The 22,159-nt window shown below is 46.5% G+C and overlaps 1 protein-coding gene across 2 annotated transcripts in view; it reads left to right on the forward strand.

The window, feature by feature from the left end:
* LOC8040054 overlaps positions 1-22,159 on the forward strand; it is a 921,389-nt gene that overhangs the window by 142,537 nt on the left and 756,693 nt on the right. For both annotated transcript variants that reach the window (XM_040211831.3, XM_040211829.2), the window contains exon 2: positions 10,771-10,799. The gene's annotated coding sequence lies outside the window, so the exon portion shown is untranslated. The remainder of the gene's footprint in view (positions 1-10,770; positions 10,800-22,159) is intronic.

The following is a 22,159-nucleotide window of genomic DNA, read 5'->3' on the forward strand; positions in this document are numbered from 1 at the left end:
AATGCTCCATATCTGGCTGGGGATTATTGATTCTGCGGCACAAGTGTGCCGTTTTTTCCGGGACTGAAAATACTACGGGTACTCTAAACCGCTGTCAACGTTACTAAAACACTCAGTTGGGAAACTCCCATAGGGACAGCTTTGAAGAAGTGGCCCCAATCTGTCTCCGAGCACCGAGCTAATGACGAACACAACGCCACCATTTCTCCCGCAGCGGCCACTTGAGGAACTGCACGTGGCTTCTATTTCGGCTACAGCGGTAGAGGTTACAGGGGTGCCACCCCTGTCTCCCCGGCGGACGCGCCGCGTTCAACACCCGAAGTTAAAATGCACCTAGGTCTGGACGCGCTACCTGAAATGCCCGCTGAGGCATGGTTGTATAAAAACAATATTAATTGTTCCGAAAAACCTTGCGAACTAAAGATGATAAAAACTTCACGCGCCCATCATTTGGTACTAAACTCCAATAAATTGCATACAAAAAGAGTATTTTCCGTTTGTTTTTACGCAAAAACAGGCTTTCAAAAAGGTCAAGGTGACCACAGTACAGACAAATGATAAAGAGTGGCGCTGTTGTCGCATTTAACTCGGTCTCGGTGGACGCCAGCGGCCCAGGTTTCGACGGCGAGTTTCCCAACTGAGTGTTTTAGTAACGTTGACCGCTGTGCAACTTTCTTTAAATTATGGGACATGGCACGCAAGTACCGAATAATTACCGGTCTTATTTTTGGCTTCTCTCTCGCCCGATTTGTAGCCCCTTTGAACTCACTATTATGCTCCCCACTTTTTCTTCCGTTTATTTTTTATTCTTTTGCGAGGAAGAAAATATACAGACTCGCGTAGAGGTTCCAGTGCGGGCTGTTGAGCTTACCGCGCTTTTTATAGGCGTGGATCTTACACGTTGGTCGCCCGGTACAAGTAACCTTTACATGGGCTTTGTGGCTTTCGATTTGGGCCTTGTAACTTACAATCTGGACGAAAATGATTACCAGCTGTAGTCGGGAACGAATGGGGTCGCGTTTCCACTTCCAAAGAGGGCGCACGAAAAGGGCGCATTGGTCGAGCGAGAGCCTCCGCTGGGGAGCGCGGATACCTCGATGCAAGTCGGTAGCAGTAGGAGAAAACCTGTTACAAAGAGGAGAAATAATTTGGTGGATTATGTTCCCTGGGAGCAAAGCATCTTCGTATCTGGCGTTCTTAACGAAGGCAGATAACTGGTGGCTCGTTTAACCTTAACTCTTTTTTGCTTCCTCTTTCCTCGGGATATATAGTATATGTTTTCTCTTGATCCTCCCTTATTATTGGGCTTTGTGTTTCGGGGGTCGCTGCTGGCAGGCCCTAATGTTTGTAGCTCCCCATATATCGGCTGGTCGCCTTGTGTTCTTGTTTGAGTTTGTTTTGAAGGAGTTGCTTCCCTTTTTTCTCGCGTGCCATCCGGTGCTCATATCTCGTCGCTCTTCCCCCGCTCATTTTTTCCCCCCGTTGGGTTTGTTGGCGAGGAGAAAAAGTGTAATTAAGGTCGCTCGCTAATAGCTAAGAACACGAATAGAACGGAGGTTAGCTGGGGAAAAGGGGATAAACAACAAAAAAGTTTGGGATGAGCGATCCTCGCGCGTATGTTGTTTACGCGGGCAACTCCGTAAGTTGACTTTTACTATTTTTGGTTTGTTTGTGAGTTTTTTTGTTTTTTTTTGCCGTTGTTCACCCGAGAATTACGACAGCCTTAACCATATTTCATTATTTCTTTCCTTTTTCTTTATGTGCGTGCTCTCTCTCTCGACTTTTAATCTTATGACGGATAAAAGGGTGTGCAGTCTATCCGAAACTCTAGACAGGCTGAGAGTGTAACGCGGTGAAGGACATAAGGGATAACATCCCAAGATGGAAATTCTTTGTTGCAGCATAATGACTGCGCAAAAGGACTCGCTTAGAGAAAAACGACGCTCCGCTCAAGGCGCCAAGACCTTAGGGAGTTTTAGTAGATCGTTTTCGTGCAGCCGCTCTGCAGAGCGGAGCGCGGAATCGCCACTGCGCCTGCGCGCCGATGGCCTTGGCTGTAGAGTTCCGGGTAGCGGAGGGGCTTAGCGGAGCGGGAAACACGGTTTACTAAAACTCACTCTTGACAGCTCGTACCTTACCGTACAACCTTATACCAGCGCGCAAATGACGCACCCTCCACACGGTACATTTTTGGATTGCCCGCTGGCTACGCAACCGCCGAGGACAAAAAAGGCTTAGAAAGGAACGTGGTGCCTGAGTTGGTTCCGAGTGCTTCTTTTGACCGTGTTGCAATTTCCGAAACTTTACGGTTGTCTGGCTATCAGTGCGTCGTCATCGAGAGCAGAAAGGAATTTAAGAAGAACAGTCGCGAAAGGTGCACGTGAAGCTGCAGCGCAGTGGGGCTGCAACCTTATTGAGCCCCCGAAAAACCCTCTAAAATCAGTCGACTGCGGGCGTGAAACGCGCGGGTTTCGGATCAGGCTCATCGTCACGTTTATGCTGGCGACCACTTCGCCCAAAGCCACACTGCTCACACATCATGCATAAGACGGTGCGCAAACAGGAGTCACGACAATGAACGTGGTTCCCAGTACCGCGTACGAAGTTATCTCCTCCAACTCATAGCCATGCGGCATTCGAAGCACGGATCTCGCGCTGACTCCCCTTCGAACCTGCATACAGACTGTCCGTTGTACATTGTATAAGCAGTGTGAGCCCTGCTGAAGTGCTCGAGCTAAGGGAAAAAGAAATCTTCAAAATGAACTCTTTTTGAACCGAGACTATCCCGATACGCCGTGCACGTTTTTTCCACGTGTGTCCATTCAAGCGCTTGTGTCTTTGGAATGAAAACAAAGCCGACAATGGATGCTGTTCTCTCATTTTTTAATTCTAGTAATAGTTTATATTCGCTTCATTTTACGATGGGCGTAGCATCGCACGCGCTAATATTTTCAAGTCCTGTGGTTTGAACACTGGGTGGAACAGCATCCAGTGACTGAGGGCAGTTGACTGCAATCGAATATACTTTGCGGGCCGAGCGACACGACAGGTCCCAAAAGAGGCCCAGCCAGCATGGCGATAAGCCGCAAAGCGAAGACGTGACTGGAACAGGGACCACCAAGCTGGCGGCTATTGGGGAAATAACTCTGTTGGCACCAAGTGACGCTACAGTGTACTTTTCTAGTACAGTAGTGATGGCTCGTCATTAGCCAGCTCGATGCAACCATTTAAGTCAAGGTATTGTAGCCCAGAATAGCCAAGTCCAGCCACACCGCTGCCGACCCAGTGTTGCCACAGCCAGCCGGAATTTGAAGCTTTTAATTCGCTGAACGGCGTCGTGGACGTTACACCTCTCAAGATGGCGGCACTCGTAAAGCAAAAGAGAAGTCTCGCATTCACCTCGAGAACCGAAGTAAAAAAAGTTATCGCGGAGCAGCAATAATATCTCCCTTCCTGCGACGCTTTGAGATATATAACAGGTGGAATGAAAACGTTAGGGGACTGATTTTGTAGCGTGAAAAGAGAGTGGGCAGCGCAGTGATGCGCGCGCAGCAGTCGACGAACTGCGTGTCTCGTTACACTAAACGGCGTCGCTGCGTGAACATTCGGAGCTGGCTACACGAGTTTGTTTGACCACGGGCACAATGGCGATTACACCGCAAGCAAGAGCGAACGTATCAGTTCTGCATCCGACTCGGCAAATATGAACCGTTGAAATGATTCGGCAGACTCGTGTCAAGAAGTGGTGAATTTTGCCAAAAACTTTACGTGGCACTCGTGCTTCAGGAACGACAAGACATGGCTGGAAGAGCAAGAGCGGTGGGGAGACCGATCTCTCCTTCACTTGAGTGACGTTTTACCATTCTTGAGGCTCACACCTTGCTGCTTTTGAAGATAAGCCTTCGAAATCATCACTCTGTTTTAGATTTGCCGAGACTGACGTAAAGTGGATGTTCGCTCTCGCTTTGGTTTTCAGTCTCTGGAGAGATGGCACTACTATGCTCCTGCGTGTCGTTACAAAAACTCGTGTAGCGGAGCTCCAACTGTTCACAGAGCGACGCCTTTGGGTCTAGCGAGACGCGAAGGTCCCTTCCTTCCGCTGCTTTTTACTGTGCTCTTTTTACGCTACAAAATCAATCCCATAACGTTTTCATCACACCTCGTATATGAAGACGTACACGTTGAAAACGCCAAAAGCATCCTTCCTTCGCCAAGAACCAAATCGCGTAAGAACTACTTGGCGCAGCGTATGGACACTGCACCAGTTTTTTTCTTTTCTTTCTCGGTGCTGAAATTCTGACGTCACCCAAAGGAGGCCAGCAGATGGGACCCGACTGCTGTGTCAGCGTTTGCCTGGACACTTCCAGCCGAGCGCTGACGCTGCATTCGGGTCCAATCTGCGTTGGCCTCCTTTGTGTGACGTCAGAATGTCAGGCCTATGGCCTTGTTACGTAGGTAGACGGAGCCATGGTTTCTGTGTGTGCCAGTTTGCGACGAAAAGGGCTCTCTGACGGATTCCGTTCTTTCACGTCACGGAGATGGTGCGTTTGTACTTGTAGCGAGTGCCGTAGTATCCTCACTGGTATTTGTGTAATCGGGGGGGTGGAACCTGTCCCGCTGTTCTCGCCTTGAAACGTACTAGACACTCCTCTGGAGTTACTTTTATATCCCGCAACATTAACACGCTTTGATATCCTTCAAATATCATTTAAATCCTGCACAGATAAACGCACTCATACCTTACCCATACAAAAATGGTCTATGGTCGGCTATAGAAAATCCTTTGTATGGCCGGCTATAGCAAATTGGCCCAATTAGCTATAGCCGTTTCTATGGCTGTCTATAGCTTTCCCTATGGTCTCCCCTATAGTTGTCTATAGCTTTTTCAATGGAAATTTCGCTATCGAATTCGGTATGGTTTAGTCTATGGGTCTCTTTAGAAAGGATGCTATAGCCGCCTATGGCTTTTTATTTGGTTTCTTTAGCCGCCTACAGCATTTTGTATGGCCTGCTATAGAGATCTCTATGGCTTACTCTATGGATCTTTTTAGACACCGTGCTATAGCTGCCTATGGCTTTTCCTACGGTTTCTTTAGCCGTCTATTGCCTTTTGTATGATCCGCTATAGCTCATTCTATAGCTCGTCTTATGGTTCTCTATACCCATCGTGCTACAGCTTTCTATAGCATTTTATATGGTCCTTTAGCCGCCTATAGCATATTGTATGGTTTGCTATAGAGATCTCTATGGCTTACTCTATGGATCTTTTTAGACACCGTGCTATAGCTGCCTATGGCTTTTCCTATGGTTTCTTTAGCCGCCTATTGCTCTTTGTATGGTCCGCTATAGCTCATTCTATAGCTCGTCTTACGGTTCTCTATACCCATCGTGCTACAGCTTTCTATAGCATTTCATATGGTCCCTGTAGCCGCCTATAGCATATTGTATGGTTTGCTATAGAGATCTATATGGCTTACTCTATGGATCTTTTTAGACACCGTGCTATAGCTGCCTATGGCTTTTCCTACGGTTTCTTTAGCCGTCTATTGCCCCTTGTATGGTCCGCTATAGCTCATTCTATAGCTCGTCTTATGGTTCTCTATACCCATCGTGCTACAGCTTTCTATAGCATTTCATATGGTCCCTTTAGCCGCCTATAGCATATTGTATGGTTTGCTATAGAGGTCTCTATGGCTTACTCTATGGATCTTTTTAGACACCGTGGTATAGCTGCCTATGGCTTTTCCTATGGTTTCTTTAGCCGTCTATTGCCCTTTGTATGGTCCGCTATAGCTCATTCTATAGTTCGTCTTATGGTTCTCTATATCCACCGTGCTACAGCTGCCTATAGAATTTTCTATGGTTCCTTTAGCCACCTATAGCATCTTGTATGGTGTGCTGTAGAAATCTCTATGCCTTACTCTATGGATCTTTTTAGACAGCGTGCAGTAGCTGCCTATGGCTTTTCCTTTGGTTTCTATAGCCGTCTATTGCCCTTTGTATGGTCCGCTATAGCTCATTCTATAGTTCGTCTTATGGTTCTCTATACCCACCGTGCTACAGCTGCCTATAGAATTTTCTATGGTTCCTTTAGCCACCTATAGCATCTTGTATGGTGTGCTGTAGAAATCTCTATGCCTTACTCTATGGATCTTTTTAGACACCGCGCAATAGCTGCCTATGGCTTTTTCTATGATTTCTTTAGCTGCATATTGCTCTCTGTATGGTTTGCTATAGCTTCTTCTATATCTCGTCTTATGAGTCTCTTTACCATCGTGCCATAGCTGCCTGTAGTTTTTCTTTTTACCGCAATCGTATGAAATGTGAAACAAATTATTTGTTGTCACTGGACATCTTTAAAAAAAAACCTTGTGAGACGTGCCGAACTTCATAGCCCCATTTGAAACAAAGAGCGAAGATTTCAACAAAACAACAACAAAAAACAAATGCACTCACTCAGGTGTTTGCAAAAGCACAGGTAAACAGACACAAGGTATTGTTTTCAAATCTCCAAGAAGTTTATTACACACAGCCCATTCTGTAGACAAGCACACACTAAGCAATCTCTACTATGTGAAGAGGTACTACTGAGCTGTTATACAACTGAGAATATTGTGAAGCAAACAAGAACCAAAGGCAATTCCTGGGTAGTGTCTAGTTCCCCGGCAGCCGGCCGAATTCCCCCCCCCCCCCCTTCCCCCCGAAATTCTAATGCCAGTCGCCACTCATTGGCGCTGCAATCAGTTTATCAAAAGACGTTTCATCGAGATCGTTTCATCAACACGTGACGTTTATAAACAACTCAAAATATGTTTTCTTTTTTTTGTTTTTTTTTTGTAATGAATTGCCAAGAGTGGCGTGAACGGGTGGGCTGAGTCGGTGAGCACGCGCCTCAGGAATACAGGCGCGACGAAATGTCCCTGCAGCGTGCAATTCGCGTAACGAGTGCCGACTAAACGTGTGTCCATGAAGCGTCTATCCACGAATAGGTGTCCATGAAACGTCTTTTCACAAAACGCAGAGAGAATAAGAATGTCAGTACTCTAACCACAATTTTCGCATAATTTCAGAGAGCTAATGGCAGGCGACTCCGGAAGAATTATGGGGACATTATTCTCCCAGCTGTCAGAAGATAGGCACTGCCAGGAGATAGACACTACAGAACGGTCAATTGTCGCCGAGTAGGTTGCAGCGCACTTACGTTCAAAATACCGGACTTGAAAGATGTAATCCGAAATATACGTCGACACGGGCACTGCAGACCAACCACTCAAACTCAAAACCGAGAAGGAAGGGATCCGTGAAGATTCACCACGATGTAGCACAAGCTGTCACTTGCCGAACCAAACACTGAACGCATCGCAAGAATGTCTTGGGCTTCTTTGAAGAAATCGCTTGTTGCCGACACACGGGTAGGACTTTTCGATCGGGATACCTTTTAACATAGAAGCGAAATCCACAGCAGCCCCGCGGGCCGCACGACACGCGAAACTAGGTCCGCAAGCAGCCTCATTCCGGGATTGGCAGCGGCTATTACGTCATCCGTCAAACCACGTGATCACGCTCCTTCCGTTACATGCGCACAGAGAGCGGAGTGAAGCGATAGAAAGTCTACGGTTGATTGGTCCGCCGAGTCCGCACCTTCTGCAATGCTTCTAGCTTAGGGAGAGGGAGAAAACAGAAAAATTGAAAAGCAGAGCTCCTTCAAGGCCAGAACGGGGGTGCGATCACAAAGACTAATCTTCAGGGGCATACCAACAATGAACACAGCGAGAGAATGTGTCACTTATATCCTGTTGACAGTTCGAGCCAAGGTTGATAGTGCAGTGGATGCTATGTGTGGCCTTGGGCTTAAGGCAGGTGCCATGTCCAGCGTTATCACCAGCTTCGAGACAGTTGTCACGGGACCCTAACCGGAGACATGATTGGCCTCAAACACACATAGCGTCTACTCTGCTGTCACTACCGAGTGAACAGGACAGCTCCACGAAGGCCCCCCAGCTTTTGGACTTCTTTCTAAAGCTGCACTTCCCAGAAGTGACCCAAAACGAGGCATGTTTGAAGATATCATATTTTACGTCTTTTAGCCCACATTCTAATTCCAAATGAATAATTAATGGCGAACACTTTTTCTTTGCGCAGGATGTCCACAAACAAATAAATAAATAAATATATATATATATATATATATATATTTTTTTTTTTTATACCAAGCACTTTTGAATTATGTGTACACTGTTAGGTTCGCATTTTTAAACGTCGATTTTGGGAATCTTTTCATCGTTGTGGCATCTATGATTGCGTGGTTTAAGAAATTTGTGCCGTAATACGTTTTTCATCCGTGAGTTCAGTCTATATCACTGCCATCAATTACAATCTCTGAGCACCATAATGACTCATGGTGGGGATGTGTGCTCCAAGAAGCTCCAATGAGTTTAATGTCTCATAATTTAAAGAAAAGGAAGAAAAATTAGCCACAGCGCTTGCTGATTTGTTGAATTCGCAGAACAGAGAGATAATAGGACGCACCTAGGGTAGCGCGTGCCTAATGATATTAATTTTTTTTTGGCTGTTATTTTTTTGTATATTTCGCCGTTCTCGACATGGGCGTTGACGGACATTGCACCGCTGCTTACGCCCCTGCCGGGGTAAGCTTTTTTGTTGTCACGACAGTCTATCGCGCTATAGACGCGTCGATTTAACGCTCATGAAGTCTCGAGAGAACTGTCAATTGTTTAGTCAGAGCAACGACGCAGCAATCGCGAAATGAGAGACGGCTGCGCCTCACTCTGATAAAATGTGAGCGTGGGACTCTCGAGCAGCGTTAACTTGCTGATGATGCAGGGCGCTGCTTTGTCGTTGAGATTCTTTGTCCTGCAAACGCCGGCGAAAACGTTCCAGTGCTCGGCGTACCCTAGGCAGCAGCGCCTGTCAGCGACCGCCCGCGCAGCATCGCAACCTTTCTGGAGCCTACTGGCAGTCAGCGAGCGCCGACGATTTATCGTTGCGACTTGAATGGGAGCATATTATGAACTCCTGCGGTGAACATGAAACACCGCGAACATGAACTCCCGCGAACATAATCCCCGCGACGGCGAACCGCCGGCGTTCGCAGACGGAGGGTTCCGATGCTGTGCGAACGGTTGTTGGAGGACGCTGCGTAGGGTATACGCCGGGCGCTGGAACTGCTTCGAAGCCATTCGAAGGGCAAAGAATTCGCGACGACCAAGTAGTGTCTTGCATCTTCAGTAAGCTAACTGGGCTCGGAGTCCCAAGCTTACATTTCCACAGAGCGAGCGCGGGCGGCCAGATCGAGGCGCAGTCAGCACTCGCGTCGCGATTGCTACGTCGTTGTTCTACCTACACCGATGACATGTGCACCGGCATTCGAAACCGCCCTCTCGAGACTTTATACGAGTCCAATAGACGGCTTTATAGCGCGATAAACCGTCGTGACAAGAGTAAAGCTCACCTCTGTAGTGGCGTAATCAGCGTTCTTGACGCCACGTCGAGAGCGACGAAATATACACAAAAAAAAAACATTAAATATATTTAACACAGCAGGCAGAAAGAAATGCAAACATGGCAGGGACACGGACAAAGTAGAAGGCGCGCTACGAAATACATATACTTACAAAATACACTGGAAACAACAGATAATTAGAGCTAAAAAACGGAAGATTGAGATGACGTCAACGCCGAAATAAGGCAATGCGCAGGGAAAGCAGCCGGCAAAACTGCAATGGCAGCTAAGGACGCTTTTGTGATCGCGGGCGTATAGCCTCGGCGACGTACGCCCCGTTAACCTGGCTGAAGAAAATTCTCGCCCCGATCGAGCGCATGAATGACTCTCTTCCACTTTCGTACAGCTGCAGTAAAAAAAAAAAAAAAAAGAGGGTCGCGGGCCTATAGCTTAAACAAACCAGTGAGCCAACTAAAAAAATTGGATGGTCGCGAGTCTATAGCTCGGGAGACATACATCCCTCTATAGCCGGCTAAAGCACATTGTAAGGTTGGAGGCTATAGCTTTGGTAACATAGAACACTATTGAGTCGGCTAAAGAAAATTAAATGGTCGCGATTCTATAGATTTAGGGACATACACCGCTCTATAGTCGGCTAAAGCACATTGAATGGTCGAAGGCCTATAGCTTTGGTGACATAAAACACTATAGAGACGGCTAAAGAAAGTTCGATGGTCGCGAGTCTATAGATTTAGGGACATACACCGCTCTATAGCCGGTTAAAGATTATTGAAAGGTCGAAGGCCTATAGCTTTGGTGACATAAAACGCTATAGAGTAGGCTAAAGAAAATTCATTGGTCGCGATTCTATAGATTTAGGGACATACGCCCACTCCATAGCCGGCTAAAGCACATTCAATAGTCGCGAATCTATAGCATCAAGGACATACATATTTCTATAGCTCGCTAAAGAATATTGAATAGTCGCGAGTCTATAGCTGCGTAGTCATAAATTATTCTATAGCCAGGTATAGAAATCGGAATGGTCGAGATTCTAAAGCTTTGAAGACATACATTTTTCTATAGGTGGCTATAGCGTGTTTTATGGTTTCTAATGGCTGACCATAGAGGGCCAAAGAAGGTGATAGCTCACCATAGGATTTTCCATAGACGTCCATAGACCATTTTTGTATGGGAATTATGCCCTGCAAGCATTAGCGTATACTGTGCCGGAACTCTGGTAGTGCTTTTTATGCTCCCACTGTTCGCTCAGTACTGATCATTCTCTCCGCTCTTGTCTATTTCAGATGCTGCCGACAGCGCCATAGTAACTTGGGTGAGTTGAAGCTGTTGACACGCAGCTGCTGTTTTGTATTTATCCCTTCCCGTCTGCCCCTCGTTCCAGGGTGCATGGGGGCCGTAGAAACTGTCCTCGCCGTGGCAGAGGAGGGAGTATTTACCTCACATTCCCATTCACGGGAAGTCACCATTCAGATCCCTAATCATTCGAGTCTGAGCTCGCCGCACGGGCGCCGCCAGGATAACGCATCAGTCAGAAACCGATCGCTGCGTAACACCGAGTGCCTCGCGTCCATCCATGACACCTCCGTGGATTAGCCGGGGCCATTCAACACGACGCACCGGCTTTGATTTTTTTTTCTACCGAAACAGGCGCTTATTTTATCGTATATACCTTATTCCAATGATCTGCTCGTTTTCGAACCGAGCAGAGCGCTTCATATTATACAGCATGTCAACTAACGCTTCTGAGGCACTTTCGACGGCGCTCAAAAGCCGAGTTTTCAACGTATCGCACTGCAATTTACTGCAGAGGTGCAACCCGGCGTTTAAAGATTACAGTAAAAAAAAAAAAAAAAAAAGTTGAAACAAAAAAAGTTTTTTGTTTAAGCAGAAGAAAAAGAAAAGAAAAAGCTATTGTTGGTCGGCAGCACTTCTCTGTACGCGTGCATTGTCTGCGAAGTGGCGGCGTAAATGACCCAGAACAGTTGTTTTTTTTTATAACGAGCTAAGTTCATTTTTTTTTTCATTTTTTTTTTCACTGTAGACTTTTACCACATGCCTGCACCTTTGTAGTAAATGTTAGCGCGAAACGTTGAGAAACTGATATTTGCGGTCCGCCTAAAGTGCCCTTGTAGTGTCAGTTTTCATGTTGTATACACACACCAACCTGGTGCATATCCGCAGCAGGTGTGTTACCACCTAGAAGTCAAGGATTTGTCCCCCAAAACGTGATGACTAGCGAGTCCAAGCAGCAGCGCCAAGCTTTGGTCGGCATCCGCGCAAGCGGGTCGTGCAACGTCCGACAGAAAGCGCGACGTTAGCACGTAGCGGCGTCGAAACGGACGCATCTAGACTTGTCGACGCGTGTTTACCGCTTGGGTATCCACTAAAGATAACCTTGTCTTCAAGGCGCTATACACCAACTCAACTATGTGACGTCACGCCGTGGTGTGTCGGGCGCACTTCCGGTCTGGGGCTGTGGGCCCTTGCGGGACGCGCATTCTTCGGATGCGTTATAAGAAACCTGCCTTCTTGTAAAAGCTCCGCGACTGGGGCACTAACGTCTGCTCTTTCAAACGTTTCTGCTTGTCGTCTGCGCTTTCAAATGAAAACGGCCCGTAGGCCAAACGTTGACCCGGTAATTGCGATAAGAAGGCAGTGCAAACCTCGAAGGACTTTCGAAATGGAAGGTTTCTTGGGGTAAGTAGGCTCGGTGTAGACAGTAAGTACAATGAGACCTTATCATTGGTTGAAAATCAGTTTGTATGTGATTTCTGCCTGCTCGGTTCGTCCTAGAACGTAGATAGGGGCTGTGAAAACAGACGCCGTTGGGCCACGATTGCTTGGGCCGGAAGTACTTTGGGTTGAATTCATGGATACTTGTGGTCATCAGATTTATTTGTTTTGTTCCAACATGAACGCCGGAAAACCGCTAAGTTCTCCGTGCCACCCGCGGAATACGTTTAGTGCGTCTTCAAGTTGAAACGGCCCCTGATCGTTCGAACTGTCGTCTGCTCTTTCAAACGTTTCTGCTTTTCGTCTGCTCTTTCAAATGAAAACGACCCGTAGACCAAACGCTGACCCGGTAATTGCGATAAGAAGGCGGTGCAGACCTCGAAGGACTTTCGAAATTGCAGGTTGTTTGGGGTAGGTAAGCTCGGCGTAGACAGTAGGTACAATGAGACGTTTATTATTGGTACCAGGGGCATCATCGACTGTTTATGCCTGACTCATTGGGCCCGATTCTGCTTCTGCGGCGTTGTGCTGTTTAATTCCTGTCTCTTGTACGTTTTGATGTTTGTTCTGCACCCCGGTCTCAGGTTAATTCAGTGTGGTTATTATTCACCAGCTCACCGACACCCTTAAAATATTTTCTGCGTTAGGAACTTTAGCTGTTTAATATGCTATATCCCACCGTCATCGAGCCTCTCCTAAATGCAGTCTTGGGTAGTAACGTGTTACTACTAACGCGTTACTGTAAATTCGTTATTTTTTTGGTAACTTGTAGCTGTAACGAGTTACTTTTTAAAAATGTAACTTGTAACTGTAGTTCTATTACTTTTTTTCTGAGGTAACGATGAAAGTAACGACGTTACTTTTGTCGTTACTTTCCGGTGTTTTATGAATAATATATCACTGAACGAGGGGGGGTGGGGGTGGCAATTTAGCCACTCTTTGCACTTTCCAAATCGTCTATTCCAACATTTCGAGTGTCAAGTTGGCCTTCACAAAGTTGTGAATACGTTCTTTCTCGCGAGTCACTAGCCGAATATAGCCACGTGTAGATTTTATGAAAAAAATATATAGTTATCTTTACGCACGCGCTTGTACTTTCTGACTGAACACTTACATCTTAGTGTCTTGAAGCGCTATCCATGTTGTGGTTTTTCTTTTTTCTGTGCAAACGGTTTTTAATCGGCTGAATCAACTGTGAAACAACCATATACGTAAGGCACTGCGCATGTCTCGTATTTTCATTAGCGCCACTACTCCGCACTGCGCATGTTTTGTATTTTGATATGCACCACAACTCTGGCGTGAAAAGTTTCGAACACTAACTTCGAGAAGCAACTGCTGCTAAGTTACAATGTGAAGTAAAAAGCGTACTTTTTAATTTTTTTTTGGTGTTATATGAAAGTAACTGAAAAGTAACATCGTTACTTTTTAGAAGTAACTGTAACTGTAACGAGTTACTGTTTTGTTGCGGTAACTGTAAAGGTAACTTCGCTACTTTTTTCTGAAAGTAACTGTAACTGTAACGAATTACTTTTTAAAAGTAACTTACCTAAGACTGCCTAAATGGTAGGACCGTCAGTCAGTGCAATGTACGTCGAACTTCGAAGTTTTGGTGTATATTATATGGGACGAAGGGTGTAATGGCTACACCCTTTATGGTAGAGGACGGGGACTCACACCGACGCTGAAAACGTGACATTCCAAGGGTTTTTTGATGCCAGTCTTGTACACGTTACTCGAAAAAGTAAGCGAATCACAATTACTCTCGGTTAAAACGTATTCAGTTAGATTACTCGAGAAGAAAGGGGATTGGCCGTTACCTAATAAAGCCATCGTTATTCCCCGAATTACTTCGGACTTCAAAACAACCTAACTTTCTGCTGTTTGAAAACGGATGTCACCATACTGTTCATTATTCTATAGAATGAACGAACTATAAACTACTTACCTTCTTAATTCGCACATTTTGGTAACTCATCTTTTTCTCTCTCGCTCGGAGAATCCCTTCGCCGTACCTGGGCCAAACTTACTCATGAGTGCACTCACTCACCCTCACCGATGAAGCGTGAGGATGTGAGGCTGAGTGAGTTCATAGGCCTCGAAAACTCACGAGTTCGAGGTTGAGTGATGGGCGCGAGTTGGCTGTGTTCATGAGTTGGTTGAGGGGCGTGAGTTGATGAGTTTGGCGAGGCATAAGGTCCTTGAGGGGCCATGGGCTTGATGAGGGTTTGCGGGATGAGAGCGGGCGGGTCATGTGACCTCCATTTCCGGGAAGTTGAGTGGACGCTCGCTTCGCAGTGGCGCTCTTAGCTCGTCCTGTACGAGTGGTGGAAAAGGAGGAAAGGTGCCCTTGATTGGGCGGGGTCACGAGGGAGTGGACAGGGCTCTCGCCTCGGCCGCTCTCGTGGAGACTGCGAGGCAGCCGCGGCGTTTTCTTTTTTCGTGGAGGAGACGAGCGGGCGCTACGGCGGTAAGCCTCGAGGCAAACGTGGTTACTTCCAGTGCGCTCGTCTTATGAGCGCTCGCTAATTCTCGAGCCAATGAGAAAATGAAAGCCGACTGCGAACTGTCGCCATTCGCCTGGATACTTGTTTCTTCAAGTTGTAGGCCAGGGTTCTGTAAAAACTAAAAAGAGTATGCCTACACTGGCTGAAGTACGCCCGAAACGCCGGACTTGTTCGCGATATGCATTGATCTAAATTACCCGCCCGCTTTCCCTACAAGACAAAAAAAAATATATATATATATATATATATAAAGTAAGTAATTCAAAGAAATCGTTAATAGAACGCGTGTGCAAAGTGCCACTTCATCCTTCAGATAAATCCAGCTGAGCCAGAATAAACATTGGCACAAAGAAATGACCACACTCACCGCTGGGCTAACAACTGAGTTTTCTTTTTCCTCCTTTCTTGCTGCGAACCCCGCATGAGGGAAATATTCCCTTCTTCCTTTTTATTTTTACTTCACCGAAGATTTAGCCCGCGAAGGAACATTTTTTTCTTTCTCGTGTAGCGCGAGAGAGAGGAGGGTGCGTAGAAGAGGAGAAGAAAGAAAAACTCCCTCGTTAGTCCAGCGGTGTGTATGTTTCTTCTATATCTATACTCGCCTTATCTGAAGTATGAGCGGTGTGTATGGTCTTCTCTTTGTGTGTATGTTTTTTTCTATATCTACTCGCCTTATCTGAAGTATGAACCAACTAGCTCAGCTTAAACCCGTTAAGTGCCGTTTGTTTTAGATTTTTGCTTTCGAACAGTTACAGCTGCAGATGCCAGCACGGGCAGGGCGTGTGCCTACGTTCCCGGCATGCGTTTTGGTGCTTGGGTAATTCGGCAAAAGGTCTGTTGGGTTTGAAGGCTGCTACTTTCGTTTCGTAGGATATAAAAGTTGATTCGACTGTGAATTGTCATAGAAAAATTGCAGACGATAAGCTTCTAGATTCCATGCAATGGGAGATATGAAACGATCTTTTTTACTTTCAGCCTAATATTTGGGGGTAACAAATCGACGGTCTAACCCGCTATCCGACACCCGGTTAGTCGTCGCTCAAGAGGGGGCCATTGAGCAGAGTTGGAATACTCGCAGCACCGGGAAACGTTTCGCGTGCCCGAGGAAGGGTCTTCTTCCGAGCTCCAATAGTGAAACATTGCTCAAGATTCCTACGTGGTATTATTCATCAACTGGTAGCGCTCGCGCCGGAGCACGTCCCAGTCGTTTCCGAGGAGCGCTATTTCTCTGTTTTGCTGCGATTTCTATATATGCGAGGAAATAGCAGGGGGAGCGGGTAAAATGTAAACCCAAGTCATTAAATATATTTTCTACGCTTGCACGCGTGCCCGGAGGCAATCTTCTCTGCCCGAAGAAATGAAGCGCCCCAATTTTTTATATCTAACAAAAGAGATCTTGGAGAATTGTAGACTGTTTAATTCAGTTGCATACCGCGCCATTCCGCTTCTCAAAGACAGCGTGCACGATAGGCGAATTACGCTATCAACCGTTAGAAGTAGAGTATAATTTAGATATCGAAGGTAAAATCACTCGCGCTTACACCAGTAGGCCGTTTAATCATTCAAAATGGCGAAGACATTAAAGTTTACCATTTATCAAAAACTAATAAAGGAGTTTAATGGAAAACACAAAGTTTGTACATGTAGTTTGTAAATATTTGTATTCAACATGTCGACCAGTTTGAAAACAAACACACATTGTCTGAGCAGCAAGGTTACCGAAGGCGTCTGACACTCATCATCATTTTGTCAGGATCGATAAAGTGGAACAATTTACGAAGCACAGAGTCGGTAGATTAGAACGTTCGAGGTGAAATTTGTATGTGCCGTGCCACAAAAACGGGAGAGGCGATAAAAAATAATAGAGAGTTTTAGTAGATCGTTCTAATGACTCCGATAACGATACCCGATACTCCGCCACCGCCTCCCTTGCGCATGCATAGTATCGTTATCGGGGCTATCGGAGGTATCGGAACGATCTACTAAAACTCTCTAATATTAATACACGCACAAAATTCTTCAATTATTACCTCGTCCAAAAATACATATATATAAATGTATCCACCATGCAGTTCTTTTAAATGAGATACTTTGTGCGAACGACGACAAATATAAAGACAGACCGTTCCGAAATAGCTCTAGTTGACAACGAATTCCCCAGCAAGCCGTCCTGCCACTATGGAGAAGTTTAAAATATTCCATGCGGAAAAAAAGACAAAATACACACCCACGGTGCTGCGTTTTGGAAAAATAATAATTCCCACCCAAATAAACATCGATGCAGACGCTCACTCGACACTCGGTACTTGGAAGGAACACCGTAAGGAATACTTGTTCCCAAGATTCGCCGTGATTCGTCCTTGTGTTCCTCAAGCGCTCGGCGGGCGCGCCAAAGGACTCGAAACGAAAAAAAGAAAAAAGACAAACCATTTCTTGACGACGTGACGGCTGGCCCTGGATCGGCGGAAGACGGCAGCGGCATTGGCAGAGTTGGAAAAGAAAGCCCAACCCGCGCGCAGCACGAGCGCCAGCGCCGTGACTGTGGTGACGGCGAGAACTACACCCTTAAAGAAAAGCTCGTATTTACTAGGTAAGAGCTAGTAACCGCTTGCCACATATGTTACTAGGTACCTAGTAACCTTAGGTAGTAACGGTCAAGCGAGTAACGGTTACTAGGTCAAGAAGCTTGGAACTGTTACTAGCCTCACAGTAGAATTTATGTATTTTACTACCTCTAGCTAGTAACTAGCGCTACCACCGACGGAAGACCGAAGACGCAACTATAGTCGGTTGCAAGCTAAGAAAAAACCGGAAATGCCTCTCAGAGGAAAATGTAATCCTACGCCGAGAAACGCCAGCCAATCGTTTTCATGACGTCACGATTCCGTGGACCAATCGCGATCCTTTTGAAAAAAAAAAAGAAAAGCCCAACATGGCTGCTGGCCTTAGCAACGCGACGCTAGTTTCTCGTGACAAATATTCTGCTTTTTTGCACCGTGTTTTAGGTGCCCGAGGTTACGCCACGAAATCTTAATGGTATCGGCTTGCGTTTGCAGCAGTTTTTGCGCGACAACGTGAGAATCCAGCGACGCTATCGCCAACGAAAATTTCGAAGCGGGCGCGAGGCTTACCACTGCTGAGAGGTATGTTAGACGCTATGTTAGACAGTATCTTGGACAGAAAATGAATTGGGAAGACGGTACATTGGACATGACTTTCTTTCTTTACTAAACAGCTATTTCGTTGACAAAAACGTATTCTAAATTATTTAAATGTCGTGAATGAATTAAATAAATATTGTAGTAGTTTAAGACACGTTTCCTGGAGGAATAAAAAGCAACGTTGCTAGCGAACTACTTTCTCGACGGCGGAGGCAATTGACCTTTTTCAGAGTTCGTTGAAGCGACCGTGGCGCACCCTCGCGGAGATAATTCAAAACGTTTGAGGGCTCAGTCCGTCCTCCCGTCAACCCGTCCGCTTCCTCGACGCGATCGTTTTGGGGCGTTCGTTGTGGAAAGTTTTTCTCGCTGTTTTCGGGCTGTCGTTCTCTACAAATGGCTGATGACGATCCCGAAGGATCGAGTAAAGCAACCGTCTTCGACACTGCCGACTTCATCCGTCTGTACGCTTTTCAAGACGGATGGAGTGCCGATGCTGCATCGGTACCGGTCGTCAACACAGCGTGCGTCGATCGGTACTTCGCGAAGGACTGCAGACAACTCCGGATAGGATGGACCTTCAAAGAAGAAGCTTACGTCAAGAAGGTCATGGTGAACAACTTTGATCCCTTACAAGTTGAACGGTGTGGTCGGGATCCTTGATCCCGACCACACCATTCATCTTGTAAGGAGCACGCGTGCACCACACCGTCTATGAAACCGGGACATTACAGGCAACTGATATCGCTTTCCAAGAGCGCCGATATCGTTCAAGCGTCTTGCGACTGCCGTTGCAGGGTTAGTTTATTTCTCCGGTAAAACCCGTGGCGATGTGATAATATGTCTTAAGGATTGCAAGATGTGTCAATATTTGTAAGGCGTAGCCCCATAGTCGCTATCCTTTCGGCGCATTTGTATCGAGATTCGTGTATGCCAGTCCTTTGATCATATTTTATGCGTGACGCGATAAGGTATCTAAAACAAACAAAACAAAAAACAAGATTTGTCGTCTTCGTCTTTTTGTGGTACTTAAAAAGGGTCAAGCTATGTCATCGATCTACTTATCGAACTAGATGACGTGTTGATATAAAATTATGTAGTAGGACATCTTTTTATTCAATATTTTAACGAGTTTCAAGCGTAAATATAAATATTGCAGGTTGAGCGGAACATGCCAGCACATAGCTGGCCTGCTCTTACACTATGCGACAGTGTAAAGGTTTGTTTTTCGTGACAAGTCTTGGCGTCCCACCTATTTGCTGCCCTGCTGTACCGTGCAAGGAAACTCGGTTCGGAGACAGGTGTCGGGAATCACTAGCCTGCACGGAGTATAACGGGTATCTCCTGAGTTCAAACAAATATGATTGAACTAACCTCCAATTAAGTGGACACTGCAAACACGCGAGTTCGCAGATGACTGCCAAGGCGTCCCGTCAAAGTTCTGGCGTCGCAGTGCTTGAATACATTTTTCTTTCTTCTTGAGGTGCGCGGTAGCTTTCGAGAATCTAAAGAAGCTCACGTTCGGCGTGTTTTTTTATCTTTGTACATCCAACAGCCGAGCAGCGGTGAGGCATCGCGACAGTGCCGGACAGACGCGCCTAGCAATGCGAGCGAAGCCAGGCAGCGTACGACGAGAGCCCGCAAAGATGGCGCCTTTCCCTTTCCCACTCTCACCTCAAGCTCGGGCATGCGCACAAAATTCTCCGAAAAAGGTCAATTCAGATGGGCGCAATGCGCTTGTGGGTGGAGCTAAAAAATTGTTCTAAGGTTGCATCCGACTATAGTCACGTGATTTCCGGTGGAAGAAAAGGTAGGGGGGTTATGCCACTTACCACCAGGTGGCAGGCGCAACAAAAATTGAAACTGGAAATGAGTAATCCAGGTGGCGCTAGTCACCGTCCAATTAAACGTACACAAAAAATAGGAAGCCGATTATTTATTTCAATCCTTCCACATTTGCAAATAGATACATATAAACATGCACACCCACATTTTTTAGCACACAATCGCTTCCAACACAAACACACGCTTACCTAATCACTGTAATCGCTAACTTACGGCAGTTGAGATCGCACGCTTTCCCAGCCCACGCTTTCTAGATGAGACGCGTTAGCCCACTCGGCCACTTCCTCCCCGCTAACTTCCTTGACTGCCCTTAAGTTTTTTTATACTGACCATTTGAGTGCGCAAACTTATCGTCGTGTATAGACCGTTCCATTAGGGTCATAGCAAAGAGGGTAAAAGAGAAAAAAATGCACTCCCCCTCTCACCCCGCATCTCGTCCGCTCCGCCGAGTGGGCTGTAGCTAGCGTCCGGCTGGCGTGCAAACTCTGTTTAAAATCGCGTCATTTTGGAACTTTCAAGCGCAGATTTTGGTATGCCAGTTGTCGTGTAATACTATGCTAGATAAAAAGACCCACAGGGTCCAATTGCGCTCTTACCTGTGTGCAAATAAAAAAATAAAAAAAAGGAAAACTGTGGCAGACTGGCCGGTTCGTACTGGTGTGGGCCTTTAGCGACCATGAGTAAAAGTCTGAAATAATAAATAAAACGTGCTCTCCTGCCGAAATACAAGCTGTAGTTGAGGGTAGTACTGCCGGCTGACTCAACTGCTATTTAAGTAACGGAAAAAAAAATATGCTAGTTGATCATTTAGCAAATGGAACAACAGAGAGCTATAGGCTGATTTTAGAGTAGCCACAACTATTCTAAGAACGCGAACCACTTCACAACGGCAGCCACGAGCGAGAGTTCGATGTTCCGTACAGCCCACCGATACAGCCCAAAGATGAAGAATGGCAACCTCCCATTTTGTCGTCTGCTAGCGGAGTCGTCTGCTAGCGGAGTCGGGCGCGTGCTCTCTCTCTCGTTTTACCCCGCCGAACCCGCTGAACTTCCCGGATGTGTGGAGAGGGCGCTGCGGTCGAGCAAAATGGTGCCGCCCAGAGAGCGCTAAATGGAATGGTCTGTAAGCACGTCAGTGCTTACAGACCATTCCATTTAGACCATTCCATCATGCGGTTTGCCTCACGACGAGGCAAACCGCATGAGAGGGACGGGAACAAGCGGCCAAGGCGATGAGCGTCGTTCCCTAGAAATTAAAAGAACGAGCGACGCGACGGGTGACCGTGAAAAATGGCCGTCGCTCGTCGCTGTCTCCGTCGCTGGTCTCGTCGCTCGCTGAATCGATTACATGCGGTTCAGCCAGTTCAGCCTTTACAACGAATGCGGTCGCCGTCAGCGAGAGACTGCTTTCTTGCCGTCTCCCGCGGCGAATGAAGGCTCTAATTGACGGGGAGTACGACGGCAGCTGCACTCCTTTCGCGTGCTACGCTACAAAAATGCGTGCAAAATAATACCGCGTGCTGCTTGCATCTTAATTTTTGTAGTACACTGACGAATGCTCGCATTTTTGGGGAAGATATAAGCAAATTCATAAAGACTCGTAGAATGCCAAAACTGATTTTTTTTTTCATTAGTCCCAAAGCTACATACACTATTTACGACGCACATCAACGGTTGTGACAGTGCACTGTCACGACCGAAGACAGCTCAATCAGAATCATTCAACCGCCGAGCACACACAAACCGTGAAGAAGTTCTCAGTGTCAAGTAGGAGGAGGCGCAGAAAGGCTTCTTGGACGACGAAACCCAATCCAGTGACAGCGGCACCGGCTCGTTAGAACTATCCTCAGAAACGTCAAGGTCCACGCACACACTCGCCCCGTCGAGCGCACGAGCGTTAACTATGCACTCCAACACGGGAACACGAGAGCTGCACACGACACAAGGCAAAAACGGCAGGTTCACATCGCAGAAATTAGCGTCTTGAGAACTCGGGCTGGCCCCAACTTGCTTACCGTACAATGTTGCCAAGCGCCTTTTGTGAAAGAAAAACATGTTTGAAAAAAATACAAAAATAAAAAAGCTATAAAAAACGAATGAACTTTTCATGTTTTCGGAAACGTTTTTAGTATGCACTACGTGGCTATTTTCATCTCAGTTAAAACCAAAATAAAATTACAAACGCTCACAAACGAATGCAAACGAGAAGGAAAGCAAGTAAGCCGCATGGCCATTGCATGAACAATGGCTGCTGCGCTCGCTGCAGCGCTGGCTTTCACGTCGTGCTGGTTCGGAGGCTGCGGTCGTTATAAAGTCAGCTCGAACCCTTAAACTTGCCCCCTCATACAATATTTGACGCTACGATTGCGTGTAGATACCTCTCCTTGCGATCCGAAACAGGAAGTACGTCGCTAGTGCTGGCAATCGGG

This window comes from Ixodes scapularis, unplaced genomic scaffold, assembly GCF_016920785.2.
Source record: "Ixodes scapularis isolate PalLabHiFi unplaced genomic scaffold, ASM1692078v2 PGA_scaffold13__105_contigs__length_92229423, whole genome shotgun sequence".
NCBI lineage: Eukaryota > Metazoa > Arthropoda > Arachnida > Ixodida > Ixodidae > Ixodes > Ixodes scapularis.